Source organism: Mixophyes fleayi, chromosome 2, assembly GCF_038048845.1.
Source record: "Mixophyes fleayi isolate aMixFle1 chromosome 2, aMixFle1.hap1, whole genome shotgun sequence".
Lineage (NCBI taxonomy): Eukaryota > Metazoa > Chordata > Amphibia > Anura > Limnodynastidae > Mixophyes > Mixophyes fleayi.
This window is the reverse complement of record NC_134403.1, coordinates 177,572,750-177,594,075: the sequence shown is the minus strand read 5'-3', so window position 1 is coordinate 177,594,075 and position 21,326 is coordinate 177,572,750.

Here is a 21,326-nt window from a genome sequence, read left to right as displayed (position 1 = left end):
ACAATTGGACTTGTCGTAACAGAAAGGATTAAAAACGATATTTCTTCATGATGCAGGGCACCAATCTGAAGGGTTACTGGAGACGTACTCTGAGTGATGAGACCGTTGATGAGACGTGATCCATCTATAGCCGTCACAGTAATGGGTGTTTTTAAGGTAATCACTGGTAGGGACCAATGATTTACTAATGATTTGGAAATAAAATTTCCTGCTGCTCCGGAATCAATCAATGCCTGTGACTCAAAGGTTTTGGTAGCACAGGAAATTGTAACATCAAAGGCGCAGACTTTGGATTTCATGGCAGATGGAGAGGACTCCAGGGACCCTAACTTCACCTCTCCAGAACTAGTTAGGGCCTGGCATTTCCCGATCTCTTAGGGCAAGAGCTGAGCATATGAGTGGAATCAGCACAATAGATACAGAGTCTATTCTTTACTCTTCGTTTCCTCTCCTCTGAAGATAATTTGGAACGTCCTATCTCCATGGGAATCACAGAGGGTGAAACTGGACGAAATTGAGGGTTAGAACGAAGAGGTGCTTTAGCAGAAGTTGTTTTCTCAGCCTCTCTTTCACGAAATCTCATATCAACGCGATGGCAAAGAGAGATCAGATCTTCAAGTGACGAAGGAAGCTCCTGGGTAGTCAGTGCATCTGGCCTGATCTTACTGTCACGGGCACTAGGAGTCTTTACCCAGGGATCACCAGGTGGTAGGCTTACCAGAGCAATGTAGATGGTAATAGGGTACTCTGGTAGCTGGGTGATCACGGAACAGGAAACAGCAGATGATGAGATGCTCAGGAAAGTCTATGACTAGCAGCACTGGTAATATGGAGGTAATAGTACACGAGGAACTGTAGGACAAGGACACGTGAAGGTAGTCAGTGGTCTGCGATAGCAAGTTGTACCACTGCTATAGTGAGGAGGAATGTCCAACAGAAACGAGGAGGTGATGAGAGTCAGCGGTCTGCGGATAGCCAGTTGTACCGCTGTCTGAGTGAAGGAATGGAATCCAAGTGGAGGTATCCGGGGAGTCAGTGGTCTGCGATAGCAAGTTGTACCACTGCTATGTGAGAGGATACTGGAACAGGTGATACTGGAAACAGGGATCAGTGGTCTGCTACTAGCAAGTTGTACCACTGAATATATATGTGAGGAGGTGCACGGGAAGAGACGGCAACACAGGATATACACAGGCACCTTATATACGATCCACAGTAACATGCACAATATATATATAAATGACTGAACAGGTCTGCAAATATAGGAAGTCTCTTGAAGTAGTCCAGCACAAGTTAATACAATCAATGATGGCAATAAACTCAGTGGATAGCAGACTCCAGAGGAGAACCAACACAGTCCAGCAAGATATGCAATACACCAGCACAGTCAATGAGAAGTATGCATACCGTGGTTCAGAAGCAGGTAGTCAGATAGGAGTGCAGGAATACCTGAGCGGCAGGAGGCCGACTGGATGAGAAGTCCCAGGATACCTGAGGCAGCGGTCAGTAGGTGCAGCGCACAGATAAGTAGACCAACAGGGACACGAATCCACAGGAATCAATAACACGTGGAACTGGACTCACGCAGAACCCAGGAGAGTGGAGATGATCCAGCAGAGGAGTAGTAGATGAAATATAAATCCAATGCAGACAGGAGGGTAGACCTGCGGGACCCGTGAAGGCGTGGAGAGCGGATCAGCAGTAGATGGATGATAGCGCGGTCAGCAGCAGCAGGGCTCTGCGGTACACGGAGGTAACCAGTAGCAACCAATAGTTGTCAGTAGCGATGGAACACGGGATAGCAGAGTAGACCAGGAGCTGTTGATCACGGAGAGTAGCAAATGGCAATGAGAGCAGCAGTCTCGAGGAAACACAGGAGAGCTGAGAAGAGACTGCAGTGCACAGGAGCAGCGGATAGGAATCAGCTAACTTGTCACGATGATGAACACAGGCGAGTTGTAGGCTGGAGGCTGTAGTGCACGGAAGCAGCGGGTAGACATCAGCTAACAATCCCGATGATGAACACAGGCGAGTTGTAGGCTGGAGGCTGTAGTGCACGGAAGCAGCGGATAGACAACAGCGAACAGTCACGATAATGAACACAGGCGAGTTGCAGGCTGAAGGCTTGTAGTGCACGGCGGCAGCGGATAGGAATCAGCTCACTGACTTGATGAGGAACAGGTGAGTGGATGTAAAGTAACGGTTGGAGTGCACAGAGGCAGCGGGTAGGAACCAGCAAACAGTCACAGTGAAATATAATAGCGATGATGTGGATTAGAGGACTGAAGTGCACAGAGGCAGCGGATAGGAATCAGCAAACAGTCACAATAATAAGTAGTAGCGTTGAAGTGGTTTGGAAGACTGTAGTGCACGGAGGCAGCGGATAGGAATCAGCTAACAGTCACGATGATATAGTTGATGGTAGAAGTGGTATGGGAACCACAGTAGTAGAAGTGGTTTGGAAACCACAGAAGTAGAAGTGGTTTGGAAACCACAGGAATCAGCAGCGCTGAAAACACGAGGAATACAGGAACACCTTCAGAGACTCATAGGGAATGAGACTCCAAGATCAGGCAACGTGGTGTTGACCACAGGTGCTTAATATAGGGAGGTTGCCTGATCTGCCAATTAAGTTAAAGGGACATACACAGAAGTATAGGAAAGGGCTGCGCATGCGCAGACCCTCAGGATAGAGGACGGCCACGGTTCCTAAATGTCCGGGAAGAGGCACTCACGGTCCGGTGAGTGACAATTAGTTTCTGATGGCAGCCCTAAACTACATTTGAATCGGGGACCTAGACATTTAGTTAGCTGTCTAGAAATGACTGATTTTGAAAATCTGGTTTAAGTAACCCACAGTTATATCATCATCCAATTTAACTCTGAATGAACAATATACATGAAGGTTTTTCATTATTTTTCACATCACTTTCTCTGCCTTTAACAGATTTAGCAAGTACCTCTAATGGAGGACATTTAAGGATGTTTAAATGGCATCACCAAAAGATAGTTCTACTGATAATTATATTCCAATTCATTCTTCCTCCATAAATGTACAGTTGTGTTCATGAAGCTCATGTTATTATTTGAATTTCCAGCAGTTATGATCTATGTCTTATAGAACCAGGTGACATAGTGTCCATTGCTCGGCAACAACCAAAACAGATCATGATGCTCCAGGAGATGTTGAGATTCAAAACTGAAATTGAAGCAGCAGTTGGATTCTCTTAGATCAGCATCCAGTGAGGAGCTGTGAGAAGCTGTGAGGAGCTGCTCTGTTTGAGCCTCTTCCTATCATCCTTTCTAGAGTCCAGTTTGCTGATATTGTTCCCATCATGAAGTTTTTCCAAGTTCCTGAATCTGTGACATCTCGATCTGGATACCAATACGTTCATGGTGTCTTAGCTCAAGGACATCGTGAAGGACAACTTGGTGAGTTGTGAAAGTGTTATCATTAGTGCTAGGAGTAAATAATAAAGCTACTACAAACTTTTTGAAACAGAGGAAAACACAGTTGAAACTTTTGTTTCAGGGTAGTTGGATTTATTTAGTATAAATATATATAAATTTTATGAAGGACACATTTGATATAATTATAAATATCTCAACTGAGAAAATGTATTTATTCTTCTTAATGTCAAATGGCAGAAGAGTGCCAGCAAAAATGATTTACAAAGTTTGTTTTGATTAAGGAAATAAATGATTAAATAATATTTTATCTGCTATATATTGGCTTAAATCTTTCTACTGACCTTTAAAAATTAAGGTGTCAGTTTCTTAGTTGTAAGTGAGAATGTTGTTACATAGTTTATGTTTACATAGTTATATACTTTATGGAAACAAGTTGAAGTGCATCTTGAATTATCATGTGCACCAGACTTGTGCATGTCCCACCCATATACCGCGGCCTCGTCATCCTCCCTTGCTTCGAGTCAGGGACATTGGGGTGTGCAAATACCTTCACTTCTTCCATATTTACAGTTTGTAAGAACTACTTCAGGGGTTAATTTTCATTAAAGAGATGGTCAAACAGTGATAGCAAGTAGTACTTTAAAAATTATGTCATTACTTTTGCCTATATGTATATTTTTATCATGTACTATAAGCCTACACCGGTTGGTTGGACATAAAAAACAGAATGAAGATGTGCAAGTGTATATACCCATGATGGACAAGTATTTCTTTGGTTTGTCATTAACCCCCATTTGATAAGTGACAGGAAATTAAATTACTTGCACAAAGTTGGTTGTTGATGACCATTAACTTGTTTGTATCTCACTTTTACGTTGAGAACTTTAACCTGCAACATGTGGAAACTCTTTACGTAGGTACAGATTTTGTTGTTTTCCAAAATTCATTCTCTTATCTTTTTTCATTTTTCTTTTCCCTAGGCCAAACCATTGGCATGTATGACGCTTACTTTTTAAGTGTTGCTGAAAATGGTGAAGAATCAGTAAGGCCACAAGAGGTTACTACACAAGGTTCCTCAAGGTATTACGAGCCCCTACACCCTGCCTATGTATATCCTGAGACCTTAACCTTAAATCAATGGCGTCAGAAGCATAATATTGCAGACATTATACAACATTTTCCAGTGAATTCATTGATCCAAGTACCACACACTACACATAGCTGCCATTTTCAACCAGAGGCTGTGAATGGACATGTTCAGTACCCTGGACTTACACAACTACAGTATTTACCAACTACTGAACTTTACAACACCAGAGGACAAATGATTTATCAGCCTACTGTTTACATACAGCAGCAGCAGCAGCAGCATGTGCCCATTATGAACCAAATACCACCAGGCCATGTGTATCCCAACAATTTCAGCTGGACACATCATGTCATACAAGCCAAAGAAAAAATGAAGCCACCCAATGCCAGGAAATCGCTAGCATCATTTTTTAACACTCAAGATGCCTCTCAAGGATTTCAGACCACAATGATCAACATGAGTTCCAAGGTGACCCCTGTAGAATATAGAGCTGATTTACACACACACATATGGATTCAGGCTCAAAAATGTCCCACAAATTGACCAAAAGCTCAAAGGAAAACCTCAATAGTAAGGACTCATCTATGTGTGGAACCAGTGCTTCCAACACTATCCAACAAAATGTTCCTCTAGATGACCCAAAGCGTTTCTTCAGGTGGGGTAATAAGAAAAATGACCCATCTTCCAAACCCAATTCTGATGGATCAAAGCCTGCCATTTTTTTAAATAAGCATGATACAACCCTACTTTGTGAGCAACTATTGCCATGTTCAAAAACCCTTTTATCTTCCAGGGATATTTGCACAGATTTTACAGATTATACAATTGTCCCTACAATCAGCCCTGGAGTGTCTTCTAACACCAAAAATAAGAATGTGCAGAAAAGATCTGCAAAATATATACTAGGTTCTTTTGCCAAAGACCTTCTTTCTTCTGACTATGAAGATCCTGAAGTCTTCTTGCTAATTTCCAGCATGGATTATCTCTATCAAGACACAGCATATGGAGACATACAAAGCAAAACAAAAACCTCCCGATCTGCCCCACACTCTACAAGTAAGCCCCTAGCCAAATGGTATTTCATATTCAAAAAGAGGCATCTGTGTAGACTAAAGGCAAAGACTGCAAAGCACCAAAAGTCTGACGACCCCCCAAAAAAGGAGTGAACCCATGTAAATAAATTAATTTTGTCTTGTATTTGTGTGGACCAAATTTTGATAAGTTATTTTGTAACTATTTTTTCATACTTGTGGACATGCTGTCTACATTTATAATATTGTTCCATTTTTTTCTGGATATTTATATTTTACATAGAAAGAACCTTTAAAATGTATAGTTTTTCAAAAATGTTTAGTTGCTCTAGGTTCTATTAAATTTTTTCTTATGATTGTTTGTCTCTCATTTTATCTGTAATCATTAATTGGAAATGTAAGCTTAATATCTTGCTACTGTAATTAAACTTTGAGTGAAGTCAAGAAATTAGTAGCTAGAACTTGGGTTTAACTCTACACAGCAAAAACCCTGTAAAAAAAAAAAGCTGTAATTGAATCTCAGAGCTTATTCCATTAGAAACACTTGTTTACTTTTATGCGAAACAACTCAAATCTCCAGAATTTATCTAAGGAAAAAAGATCTACCCACAGCAACCAGCCAAATAATGGTTATTGATCAACAAGACACAATAATAACAGTACTACCAAAGTGAACCAATAAACACACATATCGATTGTTTCAAGAAAAAAAAGAGAATTTTAAATGTATATAATTATTTTATATTTGAAAAGTATTTAACACAATGAAAAGCTGAAAGTAAACATTTATAAGATAATCACATATTCTCACAGTGTCCTCCTGCAACACAGGCTCCAGCTATGATGTTCTGCTAGGGATGTAATTGGGAAGTGCAGACTGATCTACACACTGCTGGTGATTTATTTTTCCCCACTGAACTTTGGAGACTCTATAGAACTATATGATTCAAAGTGGAGGGTATTCTTCCCTTTTTACAGTCAACTAAAACAAATGCCATCCCCTTTGCCCTTGCAAACAGTGCTGCAGTCCAACTATTAAAATGTACTATTTACTCTGGTTGGCGGAAATTTGATGTATTTAAAAAGATATGTTTCACAAACATGGCTAAGATGACAGACATTCGTCCAATACCAGCAGCCACTGTCGGACTGGTACATGAAGGGCCCACCGGGGGATAGAATGGTAGGGGCCCAGAGGGAGTGTGGCCAGCCACTAGAGAGGCGTAACCAAACTGCTAGAGGGAATGTGGCAAGCCCACGAAGGACAGCTAGCACTGTAGTGTAGTATATAAAAAAATGCAGTGTGTATATAAAGAGTACACAGTCCTGGCCTGCATCTTTGATTGGCCAGAACAGTGACCAAAAATCGGGATTGTCCCACTAGAATCAGAACAGTTGGCAGACTGTCCTGCTCTCTCCTACCTGTTCTTGTCACTTTCGCCACCTGTGGCTTCTTGTTTATTTAGTTGCGGCTTGTCTGGATCCTGGAATGTTGGGGGCTCAATTTGGAAAAAAGAAATGGGCACGTTTAGAAAATGACAATCAACCCTGGCGTTAAATTAGTACTACCCACGATTAATAATTAGGCCTTCCTCCAGCCCCAGCATTAAAATTATAGTATTCACATTTAATAAATAGATCTATATCTCTCCAACCAAACCCAACATTAAAGTAATAGTATTCCCATTTAATAAATAAACCTATTCCCTCCCTCCAAACAGCCCCAGCAATAAATTAATAGTATTTACATTTAATAAATATACCTGTTTCCCTCAACCATCGCTTGCCATTAAATAATTCTTATTCACATTTAATAAATAGACCTCATTCTCTCCAAACTCACCTCCACATTCAATTAATAGCTCCCAAACCACCCTATCTTAAATTACTAGTCCCCACTATAAAATTAAATTGCCCCACCATCACCCACAAACAAAAGAGCACCAATTAATTAGCCACCACCTACCACAAACACTACAAGCCACAAGCCCCATGTGCCATTACACACATTACATTGCCACAAGCCCCATGTGCCATCACACACATTATATTGCCACAAGCCCCCTGTGCCATCACACACACATTACTCTGCCCCTTCATCATCACCATGCTGTGCCTCCTTATGATCACACTGTGACCCCTTATGATCACCACGCTGTACCCCCTTATGATCACACTGCGCCCTCCATGCTGCTTTTCCACCCTTCACCTGGCCCACCTTTATCACACTGTGCAATGCTGCTCTCCCCCCTTTATCACTCTGTGTCATGCTGCTACCCCCCCTCATCATTCTGTGTCATGATGCTTCCCCCCCCTTCATCACTCTGTGCCTTTCTGCCCCCCCTTCTTCATCACTCTGTGTCTTCCTGCCCCCCTTCTTCATCACCTTGTGGCCCCCCTCTTTATCACTCTGCCTTTCTGCCCCCCCTTCTTCACTATGTGCCATGCTGCTTTCCTCCCCTCCTCATCACTCTGCGCCTTTCTGTCCCCCCTTCTTCATCACTCTGTGCCTTTCTACCCCCCTTCTTCCTCACCTTGTGCCTTTATGCCCCCCTCTTCATCACCGCCCCCCCTTTTTATCACTATGTACCATGCTGCTTTCCTCGCCTCTTCATCACTCTCTGCCACTTCTTCATCACTATGTGCCATGCTGCTCTCCTCCCCTCTTCATCACTATGTGCCACACTGCTTTACTCCCTTCTTCATCACTATGTGCCTTTTTGCCCCACCCTTTCTTCATCACTTTGTCCCTTTCTGATTTCTTCCCCTTGTTTCCATTCCTTTACTTACCTTCCTATTGGCTTCTTTCATCTCTTTTCTTGTCTTCTTGTCTTCTGTCTTCTGACTGGCTCCTCTCTGCACCGTTCCTCACTGAATGTCGGGCATAACGTGATGACTTCACGCCTGACATTCAATGCGAACGGAACAGGGAGGAGGAAGGAGAATAGTCGGCACAGCGATGAGGTGAGTATTTTTTTTAAAAAAAAGTACCTGCTTTCCCCACCAACGAAGGGGGCAGAGTCGTCAGACGTCGGGGCCTACCGGGGAATTCCCCGGGTCCCCTGCAGGTCAGTCCGACCCTGCCAGCAGCATTGCGTTGCTGTCACATGTTAAGGTATCTTGGGTGAGCCCACCTAAAGTAAGGAGATGTTGAGTCCTGTAACTAGCTGGAGTTTAGTTGCATCAAAAATAGGCCACATATAAAGGATTGTTGTCAGAGTACCAAAACTTCTAGTCTACTGCGAGTTTCTGTTATTTAGTGTGTTAAATATTCCTAATGCTTTATATCTCTCTTGGGTCCTTGCGGACGCCGCGTTGGCTGCTCTCCAGATTTAATTAAAAATATTGACCAGTAACATCAGAAATACACTTTAGGCAGATATAGAAGAATTTCTTCTCAAACTCAGTCCTACTTTTTCTAAGGGTTCCGCTCTATATAGGGAAATCTCTCTCCTTTCTAAGAGCACTGTAGAAGGCAGGGGACCTTCAAAATATATTTAAGCTATTATATATCAATTATGTACATATACTACCAACTTTATATTATGAGCTTATTGCTTTAATCCAGGGTCCCGCTAAATACAGTGAACCTTTTAAGATATTTAAGTTATATTGTATCAGCTTTATGCAAATACTAGCAACATGTGATACAAGCTAACCGAATCTCGTTTCCCCATAAGGCTCCATTAAGTATAGAGACCTTTGAAATGTAATTAAGCCACAGTATCACAGCCTCATGTGCGTATTGTTGATTTAATGTGATAAGTCTGCATGTCTCCTCTAGTGCATTAAAATATAAAGGAAGAAAAAGGAACAACTAGGGAATAATAAAGTCTCTATAACTATAAAGGAAATTCCCTTATTTAATATACCATGCTATACGTGTGGATTTATGTTACTAGTCTCTTCTAAGAGGTAGATTGGTCAATGATAGTGATATTTATACCTATATAAGAAGACCATTATGAGCAGCGTTGCTGCTAGGTAGTTTGGTTACTACCTATCTTAACAGCACATTATATCTCCAGTTATTATTCTTCATACTCAATTTTTAATATTTTCGCTATAGGTCCTTGTATGGACTTACTATCTACCGTATATACTCGTGTATAAGCCGAGTTTTTCAGCACATTTTTGTATGCTGAAAAAGCCTTCTCGGCTTATACACGGGTGAACTAACCTGGTGTCCGGTCCCTGAGCTCCTATCTTCCGCAGTGGAACGCATGTGCGTTCCACTGACAGGAAGTTCGGCATTTGGAACGCAAATGCCGAACTTCCTGTCAGTGGAACGCACTGCGGGGTAAGTGAAAGGCTGTCTCGCTGTCTCGCTGTCTCTCTCGCTGTCTCTCTCGCTGTCTCGCTGTTTTGCTGTCTCTCTCGCTGTCTCGCTCGCTGTCTCGCTGTCTCTCTCGCTGTCTCGCTGTCTCGCTGTCTCGCTGTCTCCTTGTAAAGTATATTTGTTGCGCTGGTCAGGAAACAGTGTAGCTTTATATTAAGTTGGTGCACATTGTAAAATAGGGCAGCTAATAGGTCCATGAAAATATTGTGCCAAATATACAGTAAAGTAAAGTAAAAGGTTAAAGTGTGGACTATTTGCAAGCCATCACATCTCCATTAAAATATATGGAAGACATGTAGTGCATGTTCATTTAAGATAAATAGACTAATGCATACAAGACCATTCACAATTATCCTTGGAATGCCTGGTTTTTGGGAGTGTGAGTAAAACGAGAATGAATGGCACATAAACATTTAAAGTCCTCTAATATGGACTTTAATAGACCTACAAAAGATCTGGTGAGAATCCCTATAGAAATGTTTGAGTTATGACATCATTTTTTAAGACTGTGATTATCCTGAGTGTTTAAAACTCTGACTAAAATTACAGTAATTAAACAGAAATGAGCTTTTGAAGAAAAAAAAATTACCAGTAGCTGCTGCATTTCCCACCCTAGGCTTATACTCGAGTCAATAAGTTTTCCCAGTTTTTGGTGGTAAAATTAGGTGCCTCGGCTTATATTCGGGTCGACTTATACTCGAGTATATACGGTAGTTATATTTTTTAAAGTATATTAATAAAAATTATAAGTTTTAGATACTAGACCATTTGAGTGCCTCGCTATCGAAACACACTTTTTTCTATCTCTTTGTTCACAATATAAAGGATTGTTGTCAGAGTACCAAAACTTCTAGTCTACTGCGAGTTTCTGTTATTTAGTGTGTTAAATATTCCTAATGCTTCATATTTCTCTTGGGTCCTATCATATTCAGTATCCTTCAACAATCTCGGTGTGAGCTTCTAGCCCAACACTTTTCCGATACTCAGTCCTTATGTCCTCATAGTGGTCCATCTCACTTTTATCCGTATAGCAGCTGCATAGGTCTACAGTTTAAAGTAATTAACACATAGCTAAATTAAAGAGACTCCTATATACCTGTACTAAAGGACATTGGCTGTATTCTAACTAAAACCACTAATCAGTCTACCTCCAAGGAATGATGTTAATGAAGTAACTAATACCTAAGAATACTTCTGACTTGGGATAACCAATACTTGGCAGAATGATATTTGAGTTTTAACCTCACAAACAGCAGTTTCACATATGTACTTTATATAATGGTAGGCCTGATGGATCTTACTTTTACAGAAGGATTCTGGTGATCCAAGTAATTCCTACTATGTATGACCTTTTACCCAATGTATCTGTCATTCAAACAGATCCATTAGGAGTCAATGGTCAGGTGAGTAAGCACACTATTTACACGTAATAGGTACTATCGGTAGGTCATTGGTTAAATCAGTCTAATGTTTTACATGGATATAGTATGTTATCCATTGTTTATAGAAGTCTACAAAGGGCAGAAAAAAAACAATTAGTTAGAACCAGAAAAAAACACGTATTTGATCAACGTGCCCATACACATGTGTGAGCCCTCTTTGTGCTGTTTGCTAGTGTCTCTGTGTCTCTGCTTTCTACAACCATATGTGGAATTACAGTGAATTTGTATGCTGATAAAGGTAAATACATCACTTTAAAGTCATATCTGCTATCACTATCAATTTTGCACCACCCCAGGTCCACCATCAGGTGGTTATGGCTGTGAGGAGCTCGGAAGGACTAGGGGGCCCAGACAGATCCCTCCGTCTGTCCAGGCCCCCTTGACTGTCCAGGCTCCTTAGCGCAGCCGTATGTCTTCTGTTCTCTTCTGCCTCGTCGGCTCCCAGACACTGATAGGTTTGAAGTGCACAGCGTGGTTACATCCTTACTGTGCAGAGTGTTTCCAGACTATCAGTGACTGGGAGCCGCCACATCGCGTCAATAAGGTAAGCAAATTAGCGCATTTATATGGGGAAGGTGGCAAGTATGTACTAGGATTAGAGAGGGAGGGAGGGGGAGGTATGTACTCTGATAAGGGAGGAAGGGAGTGGATGCATATATTGCTATGAAACAGTGGAGGCATGTACTGTGATAAGGGATGAGGGAGGCATGTACTGTGATGCAGACCCATAACAAGGGTGGTGCGGGTGGTGCGAACACCCAGGGCGCAAAGCTAAGGGGGCGCCACCGCTGCCCGCCATTTTCCCCAAGACTGAAGCATTTTCCTGAAGATTAGAGACCAAACATGCACACAGCATCTGTACGAGTCCCTGAAGACACCCACAACCATAGAGGCTAGCGGCGCCGGTTCCCTGCAGCTGATGTGACCTAATCTTGTCACGCTGCTTTCACTGCAGAAGAGCCGACAAGTGTCAGCAGGGAGAGGTGAAGAGACACTATGGTAAGTAAGTTACTGGCGGGAATGGAGAAGTAGGGAGTGGGGAAAGGGCTGGGAAAAGTTAACAATTTATTGATTCAGGGCGGGGGTGAGGAATGTATACCTATAGAAATGAGAGAGAAGTTAGAATGACTGTATAGCCACAGAGCACATCACTTTCTCGTACTAGCCATATAATTTTATTATGCGTTTTTTGTTTTAAATTTAGTACTGTATCAGTGGTCTAAATTTTTATTGCCATGTAACTGTAATAAAGGATCCTCTTTTGATAATTTTGTTGAAGTGGAGCCATTTCTTTGCTTTCAAATTCTGCCAGATATTATATGATGTTTATCTCAATATTTTTTATTACATCTTGTTGTTTCTAATAAATTGCCTTATTTTGGACATTATTAAAATATATAATATACAGCAGAGTGCTATTCTTTCTTGTTTTTTTCTATGTTTATTTCCCTGTGCCAATACAGGTAGTGTTAGTTATTATTGAAGCTTATATATTTTTACATTTTCCGGTGGACCGCCTTGTTAGCTGTACTGTTTTGCTTATTGTAGGGGAGCGTGGGACTGGAGAGAATCCTGGGGCAAAACTGTTTTTGCTTGAATTACAATCAGTACTATTACTTTGATTTTGTTTGACATTGTTTTAAGAAATAGAATAGTTTTTTATTTTTTTTAAGGATTTATAGTTAAATACTTTTAATGGAAAATAACAGGAATAAAAACATGGAAACCAATTCTCCCCCCCTGGGAAAGGAGGCCTATTTGTTAAACAAAAAATGCTATTAATTTAATTTTAGAGCAGGCTGATGTAGGGTGGCCTAAAGTGATTGCTTATTGCTCTGCTTTGCAGTAGGTGAACAAGTCCCCAACATTTCAGGATCCGTCCAAGCAGCAACTGATCTTAAGATACCAGCAGCAACGCCAGGTAGTCAAGAATTGGTAGGAGATCTCAGCACAGGAATGGAGAAGAGTATAGTACATGTCAAGGGTTAGGCGCCACCGCTGAGAGACAGCATCTATTCACACCCAGATATGGGATGGTGGTGGGGGGCGCCAGTGTTCTCTCTTGCCCAGGGCACTAAAATGTCTAGTTACGGCTCTGCTGTGATGAGGGAGGAGGAGGAAAGTGCTGTGATGAGAGAGATGGTAAGAAATGTACTGTGATGAGGGGGAACATTTACTGTGATGAGGAAGGAGGACATGTACTGTGATGAGGGAGGGAGAGGCAAGTACTGTGATAAGGGATGGATGGAGGGGAGGCATGTACTGTGATTAGGGTAAACATGTACTGTGATGAGGGAGGCGGTCATGGACTGTGCTGAGGGGCGGCATGTACTGTGCTGAGGGGGGGCATGTACTGTAATGAAGGGAGGCATGTACTGTGATGAGGAAGTAGAGCATATACAGTGAAGAGGGAGTGGGACATGTACAGCGAAGAGGAAGGAGAGCATATGCGTTGAAGAGGGATGTGACCAACAAGTGAGACAGGGGGGCTGCCAGATTAATTAGTACTGGGCCCCACAGTTCTTTTAGTAGCCCTAAACTATATTGGAATCAGGGATCTAGACAGTTAACTAAATGTCTACAAATTACTTATTTTGAAAATCTGGTTTAAGTAACCCACAGTTATATCATCCTCCCATTTAACTCTGAATGAAATAACATATATCGAGGTGTTTCATTATTTTTCATATCACCTGTCCCTTTCTGCCTTTAACAGATTTAACAAGTTTCTGCAATTTAAGGATATTTAAATAGCATCACCAAAATATAGTGCTACCGATAATAATATTTCAATTCACTACTTCCTCCATAAATGTACAGTTGTGTTCATGAAGCTCATGTTATTATTTAAATTTCCAGCAGTTGTCAAACAGAACTTGGTGACATAGTGATCGTTGCTCGGCAACAACCAAAACAGATCATGATGCTCCAGGAGATGTTGGGATTCAAAACTTAAACTGAAGCAGCAGTTGGAGTGAGGAGCTGTGAGGAGCTGTGAGGAGCTGTGAGAAGCTGTGAGGAGCTGCTCTGTTTGAGTCTCTTCCTATCATCCTTTCTAGAGTCCAGTTTTCTGATCTTGTTCCCATCATGCAGTTTTTCCAAGTTCCTGAATATGTGACATCTCGATATGGTCTTCAGGCTCCTGGGTACCAATATGTTCATGGTGTCTCATCTCAAGGACATCTTGAAGGAGTTGGTGAGTTGTGAAAGTGTGATCATTAGTGCTAGGAGTAAATAATATACTTTTTGAAACAGAGGAAAACATGTTTGAAACTTTGGTTCAGGGTAGTTTGATTTATTTAGTATAAATACATATAGAGTTTATAAAGGACACTTTTGATGCAAGCATAAATGACTCAACTGAGAGAATCGATTTATCGTTCTTAATGCCAAGTGGCAGAAGAGTACCAGCAAGAATGATTTACAAAGTTTGTTTTGAATAAGGAAACTAATTATTAAATAATATTTTTGCTGCTATATATTGGCCAAAATCTGTCTACTGACCCCTAAAAATGAAGGTGTTAGTTTGTCGGTTGTAAGTGGGAATGCTGTAAGTTACATACTTTTTGGAAACAAGTTGAAGATCAGATTTTACATACAAGATTTTTATTATTAAATTTGGATTAGTCAACAGATTTCTTCCAGTATGACATATTCATGTATTAAGGCAAGTAAAGGCCATGTCAAAGATAAATCTTTTATGGTAAATACAGCACCAGATGTGTATAAATCATAACTTTTCAAACAGCCATAGAGGGATACTTAAAATTATGGATCAGTTTTGCACTTATTTAGGTATACACAGACATGTGCAGACTTCTGGACACAAATTAACAAAAGGCACAGACTACTAAAAATGGCATTAGAGACATAGGGGCACATTTATCATTTATCGGACAAAACGAGAAATACTTATCAATCCTTATCGCATGGATAAGGATTGATGTATTTCTCAAATTTATGAAAAATGGATCACAGAAACAGCAGTTCCGAAAAACTGCTGTTTCTGTGTTAAAAAAACCATACTCACCACTGCCTCTTCGGTCGCGCTGTCTCCCGATCTCCTCCTCTTCGGCTTACTTTATCTTCTTCATGCTACTGCGCATGTGCCGTCCGGAGACCTTGAGGCTGTGACAGGGAGGGATCACAAGATCACTCCCTGCGCATGCGCTGTCCAGTTCTGCTCTCCGGAGCAGAGCTGGACATACCGAAGAGCACAACTTTTACAAGTAATTCCTATGATGTACGCCAGCTTCAGCTGGCGTACATTAACACAACAAGTTCCCGGAAAAAATATTTTTTTCGGGACTTGTTAGATTGCGGCCAGGAGCAGTCACCATTCTGTTGAATGGTGACTGCTCGCAAAAACGATCAGGAGTGCAAAGCAGCAGATATCAATGATATCTGCTGCGATGCACCTTTAATAAATTTGCGGAGAGCACATCCTGGCCTAATTTACACGGTAAGTGCACGATAGTGCACTACCGTGCTTTCTTAAATATACCCCATAGATATAAGAAAAATAAACTTCATCTACACTATCTTAATTATAGAAAAAACACCACTAGACTGTTTCATTTTAATGATCAATTACATTGTATACATGAAGAGTCATTTATAAACATAATCCATTGCTGAGGCATTATGCAAATTCCGTTCCAACATTTCTTATCATGGCATGTGCCTGTTTTTTTGGGCATTTGGCCTATATTTATATATATGTGAATGGGTTAGCACGTCAAGATGACACAAAATGTGGGGAAAATGTAGCTCCTTTTGAGGGAATGAGATGGGCGGATCAGAGCGCTTGTTATATGGGAATGCACATTTATATGCACAGATAAATCAATCTAATTAAAACATTAACATCTAAAAATTTAAGATAGGGAATAAAGACAGCCCTAATGCTCCCTTTCCACTCATGACTTCCTAAATCATAAATGAGGCTTCAAGGAATAGTATCGCTCAAATCATTAGCGGTAATACAATTTGACAGTGCAGTAGACAGACAAGATAACTCCCAACCAAAAGCTTTTTATCACGTGGTCAGAGCCATGCTTTATCATATCCCTTTTTGCCTTGAAATACGTGACTGTGACCACATGAAGCATTTGTTGGCTGGGAATGGTCTGTTCTATTGCTGCTCTGTCTAATTCTATTGCCACTGATCAGGGGATGGCTGGCAGATTTTAGCCCAGGGGGCAATCACATAACACTGGCCCATAAGTGGTGTCCCATCCTTAAAGTGTGTTTTTCAGTACAATATATATATATATGTATCAATATTAATAGAGGCTATTTTATTGTTTTTTAACCCAGTGATATTTTGTTATTTTAAATAATGAAAACAAATCATGCAAAAAAAACAAACCTCAAAATTTTATATTTTATTTTATTTATGTTCCCTCTTCCTACGGCACTTTTTTTTTCTTTTTACATACTTACCTGCATGATTATAATGGGGTATAAATCCTATTATAGTGAATCAGTCCCCTTTCGGGAACCACCCTGGCGCTTAGCAGATGATACAACTTTATCCACCTATAGGAAAAAAGGGGGGGGCCTCCGTAAGTTTCCCTGCAGCTTAGACCACGGTACACCAGACCGTAACAGTAGCTACAACATACACAAAAGGACGTCTAGCGCTGGGAAGACCTTACTAAATATTGGATACTCAATTGGTAAATATAGTATGGCAACAGTTACAAACTGTAAACTTCATTTATTAAAATAACATTATCACACTGTATAATCCTTCTCTGAGGTCACACATTGATACCATAATATGTGGCAAAATCTAAAATTCAGAACAATACATCCCCATATACAAATTCTACTTTCCCAAACCAGAAAATGGACTGTGTATCTCGTGGCAACCGTGCCACTAAAGAGAGAGACGGCAATAAAAATTTGGTGAGGCCAAAAATGACATCAAAAAATGTAGTACATGCATGTATCAGAACATATTAAAAACAGAAAAAAATATATATGTGTGTGTGTGGCACAACGTGGAAAGTCCAAGAATGAATCACCACTCAATTCCTATTCTCCTGAATCAGAAAGAGTGTTCCAAGTGGGAATATGCATCCGTTGTAGAGACCGGTCATACATATGCAATATACACAGTTTCCTCATGTATTTTGGTCAGAAACCTGTATAATCCTCCGTGGCCATAAAGATTAACATGAATGTTCTTCGTAAATCAACTAGCGGAATACGATGATAAACAAATCTTACCGCATCCTAGAACGCCTTGAAAGAGTCATGGAAATAGAAAACATACACCTCTCCGATTTAGATCCTAGTCACAGGAGACGGTCAGTGCACCAAACAATTATTTCGTAGTGGTTCTCCAGAAGCGGGTATCGGAATGTCCCGGGCAACAGTCGTCTATGCTATTCGTTCCCCTTTGATGTAATAGAAAAGTAGGACAGAGACGAAAGCCGCGAGCATAAATAGCTCTTTCTTCTCACACAGCGCTGTGTTGGTTGATGTTTACACTTGTTGACGCGTTTCGTCCTATATCCAGTAGGACTTTCTCAAAGAGACACGGGGTAGATACAGTCCCAGACGCCCGGGAAGACAGACCCCATGGCAAAAGTATAGACCAACAGTCCCTAGAAAAGGTGAGAATTCTCCCGGGGATTTGGGAGCTAGACCCAAACAAAGAGGACCAGAAATCCCTAAGGACTCTAGCAATTTTTTAGAGAAGAGCCCAGAATGGAAAATGGGCATGCATCAGAATCCATATCACACCCTATATCAAAGAACATCGAAAAGAGGAAGAGAATCAGAGGAAAGAGAGGACGGGGGGAAAAATGGAAGAAGAACAAGGGCGAAATAATATCGAAGGGCATATTTAATCTATCTAAGAAAGTCCTTACCCCCTACCAGTCTAAATTGCTCTCTAGAGGTTTGAATTTTGCCCCAACAAAAGAGCCCAATTTATTTAACCTATTTGTTGAACTAAATAGATATGTCAGGACTCTGTGCAGAAAGAGGTATTTTGCCATGAAGAAGTTAAGGAAAAGCTCTATAGAGGGAGTCCCGATCACTCTGGATCCAAATGATCAAAGTGGTCTAGAGATTTTGGAGACCCTATGGAAAATAGAGTGGAGGGCACTGAAGAGGCACATATTTTTGATATTAATAATGCATCTGGCAGTATTGCCAAGGGAGCATTTGGCTCCACCTTTAAACGAAACTCCACTTTTTATCCCTTAAATCAGAAGAGCCCGGCTATCACGATTTTTTATAACAGAACCCTGCAAGATCTGACATCTATATGCCACAAGAATAATAGCAAAAAGAGAAAGGATGGCATTAGGGAAGATGCCACCTATATTGATAATTTCTGTTGCCACTCTAATTTACATCCTAAGGAAAGACAAGCACTTAGAGAATTAAGAAGCGATCCCTCTATAGTGATCAAAACAGCTGATAAAGGAGGGGGGGTGGTTATCATGGATAGGGATCAATACATTGCAGAAGCATATAGACAATTAGGGGATACTGCGTGTTACCAGCCTTTAGATAGGGACCCGACTCAGAGTTTCCAGAGGGAATTAAAAATACTGTTATTTAAAGCCATGAATAATGAGGTGATAACTAAAGATGAATATGTGTTTCTATTTATAGACCATCCGGTGATCCCAATATTGTATCACCTACCAAAGTTGCATAAGTCCCTAATCTCCCCCCCAAGCCGCCCCATAATATCGGGCATTGGCTCTTTGACTTCGAATCTTTCGGCCTTTGTCGACTACTACCTACAGGGCATTGTTCCGGGTTTATCTTCTTATATTAAAGACACTATCCATTTTCTAAATATGGTAAATGGATTGGAGTGGAAACCAGAGTATGGGTTTTTAACATTGGATGTCCAAGCGTTATATACCAATATTCCCCATGAGGGAGGTATAGAGGCAGTTAGGAAGAATTTAGACAAAGACTCCAACTTTACAAAGATGAAAGGTGATTTTATTTTGGATGCAATCAGGTTCATTTTTAACACACAATTATTTTCTTTTTAACAACCGGTTTTATCTACAGACGCTTGGCACGGCGATGGGGACCAGGTTCGCGCCGAGCTTTGCCAACCTCTATATGGGACTAGTGGAGGAGGAGTTAATATGGGGGAGTCGGTTTGGCGCGAACCTGGTCCTGTACGGCCGTTACATAGACGATTTATTTTTTGTTTGGAAAGGTGGTCCAGATTCAGCCCTGGAATTCGTAGAATTTCTCAACCAAAATACATTTAATTTAAAGTTTACACATACCTATAATAGGAAAATGATCAATTTTTTAGATGTGACAGTGATGGCAACTGCCAATAAAGTCACTACCTCAAATTACAATAAACCAACAGACACCTGTAACTACCTTCATTATGAAAGCGGACACCATCGCCCATGGGTAAATAATATACCTAGGGGGCAATTAGGTAGGCTAAGAAGGAACTGTTCCGAGGATCAAGATTTTATAACTCAATCAGACAAGATGTTAGATAATTTCAATAAAAGAGGGTACCCGGAGAAGATACTTAATGAAGCTGCAACCTATGCCGCTAATCTAGATAGAAGTTCTCTTTTAAAATCTTTAGGTGATTCAGACCCTAAATCAAAAAAGAAAGAAGGATTTAATAATGATAATCCGGTCTTTATTTCCGTGTTTAATGCTAAATCCCTACAAATTCGTAATGCTGTGAAAAGAAACTTTGGGATCCTGAAAGAGGATAATATATTAAGAGATATTTTAGAAGATGCACCGAATGTTATCTTTAAAAAGAATGTGGATCTAAAGAAAATCTTAGCCCCTAGCATGTTAAAACAGGAATCCCTGAAAAAAGATAAAAAACATGGCTTCCGGATAAGCCAAAGGGATGTTATAAATGCGGAAAAATGAGATGTTTAACATGTGGATATATTGTAAATAGAATAATGAAGGTGAAATCTAACTCCAATGGAATAGAGTATCCTATTGATAGTTTTATAAACTGTGATACATCACATATTGTTTATATGTTGGAGTGCAGCTGCCAACTCCAGTATGTTGGTCGTACTACCAGATCCCTTAAAGATAGATTTCGGGAACATAGGAGAAACATTCTGAAGGGCGTTCCGACACATAGTGTGTCGAGACATTATGCAGAAATTCATAACAAAAATCCAGCTTGTTTAAAGGTTACTGGTTTGGAACATGTAGTACTGACTGTGAGAAGAGGAGACAGATTCAAGAAGATCTGCCTATGTGAAACATCTTGGATTTTTAAATTGGGAACACTGTCCCCTCTTGGTCTTAATGAAGCATTGGATTTCTGAGATTGATTTATGGGAGGGAGGCCAGTGCCGTTCTTCTCCATGTCACTGCTCCTATACACACATTTTTTCGGGTGCACACATATATATGTTGTATGTGTATATATATTTTTATATTTTCTTGTTCCCCCTCTATCCAGATAAAGAGATCCAGCGGGGCTATATAAATAGTATGATCGGATACATATGAGTGGAAGATGGGTAGAACAGAAGCTTTGTATGGATATCAATTCGAAATATTACCATCTTAGATTTAGAATATAAGGCATAAGGGATGATGGGCTAGACGTTATTTATCCTTCTATACAAGAGGGATGATGGTGGCTATTCAATCCTTACATGTGTGAAGTATCGTTATTTATGAATATATTTCTTATGTGTGTATTCCAAAAATAAATAAATTAATATACCCTTCCGTATTGAGGAGTAGTAGTAAAGGGATGAAGTGAATAAATAAATAAATATGTCCATTTTGATGTGGAGGGTGATTATGTATAAAGAGTAATACAATTTAATGGAGTTCATTCTGTATCTGATTTGGCAATCTAATACCTTTGGAATCTTCTGACATGTATAAAAAAAGGGGGATTGAATATGGAGAAAAGGGATTAAAAGTGGAAGTCTATTATTTAGGTATGATTATTACTATCCCTATATATATTTTTTGGATATATTAGACAAAATCTGTATATGAGA